Below are 1,482 nucleotides of genomic sequence, written 5' to 3' on the forward strand. Positions count from 1 at the left end.
TTGGATTACCACATTTAAAGTAATCGCTTCTAATATCTGAAATTGTATTATTTTAGTATTATTTAATATATACTAAACACTAATATGATATCTGCTATAGTTATAGCATTATTTTTTCAATAAACTAGTAAAAGATACGTACAATAAAATTGTTTTTATTTATAAGTTGTTACAATGACGCGCTAGGAATTTCGTTTGAATAGGAATAGTGCTAATTGGTTAAACAGATTCATAACATAACGTCAGTTTTTATTAGTATATATATATCCAATATTTCGTAAATACAAGATAACTATTGTAACATAGACATGTTTTGGCCAGGAAAGAACTCGCAAAAAAATAAATACTAAATGTAGTTAGTAAAATATATATATTCTTATGAAAAATTTATTTCCAGGTCTTTAGTAAAATTGAATGACCAAAATAATTTATGTTTAAAATCTATTAAACAATAGACAATGATTACTAATATGTCTTATATATTTTTTAAAAATAATGTAATATAAATAAAATCAAAAATTAGTCTGTTAATTAAATAATCTTACTCTGAAATCCACAATAATATGTTAGAAAACCTATAAAATTTTAAAATTTTTCATATAAAAATACGCTCGAGTAACATTAACAGTTAGTTTATTTAATGAGTCATCAATCGTTATAATGAATCAATTGCATAGGGCAACTAAGTCTTGTTTGAAGAAAAAAAGACTTGTTAAATATTAAAAGTGGTTGTTTATATTATGTTTACAATCCGATATTAAACTGTAATTTAAGAATATAAATAACACATAATATATCAACCTTTTGATTGTTTTAATCATAAAGGATATCATACAAATTAATTAATAATAACAAAACTTACTACGACAATAATCTAAAAATAAAATAATACATTTGTATTCGCCATTATTATATTATTTATTTACTACAAAATAACTACTATTGAATAATTATTACATGCTAAAAAACTATTAATTTCAACTATATCAGTTCGATAATTTTATATACGTTATTCTACCTTTTAACTACTATAGTATAACAGTTCATCTGCATAATGTAACGGAATTAATTTATATGAATAATATGATGTACAGAAGATTTTTATGTTTCCTCTAAAATCAATGAAATGTCTTTTATTAAAAAAAATCCGTAAATATACAAATTTTACAATTTTATCATATTGTATTCAAATAAAATATAATTATGGCATACATTTTATTTTTCTGTAAGGTTATTATAATATAGTTATGTTTGATTTCAGATTAAACATAAAAACAATAAAAAATAATATGTATATCCATACTTTGTCTGATAACCAGGTCATGACCTGAAGTAGGTGGTATAGTAACTGAAATTGCAATAACTATAACTGTGATCGTTATTAAACTAAACATTTTAATTTAATATAAGAAAATAATGTGAACGTTTAACAATGATTAAAATAAAATAATGTTTCTCGATGTCTTTTATAAGCGAAGCCCC

The 1,482-nt window shown here is 21.7% G+C and overlaps 1 long non-coding RNA gene across 1 annotated transcript; it reads right to left on the reverse strand.

Annotated features, from left to right (window-relative positions):
* Positions 1 to 1,482, reverse strand: LOC107171130 (uncharacterized). Its single transcript, XR_016191202.1, has 4 exons — positions 1,304 to 1,482; positions 863 to 874; positions 546 to 575; positions 1 to 36 (listed from the first exon to the last, which is right to left on the reverse strand). It is a non-coding gene; the product is annotated as an uncharacterized LOC107171130 (long non-coding RNA).

Source organism: Diuraphis noxia, unplaced genomic scaffold (assembly GCF_037042655.1).
Source record: "Diuraphis noxia isolate RWA-SAM2 unplaced genomic scaffold, SU_Dnox_SAM2 contig0003, whole genome shotgun sequence".
In the NCBI taxonomy this organism is placed as follows: domain Eukaryota; kingdom Metazoa; phylum Arthropoda; class Insecta; order Hemiptera; family Aphididae; genus Diuraphis; species Diuraphis noxia.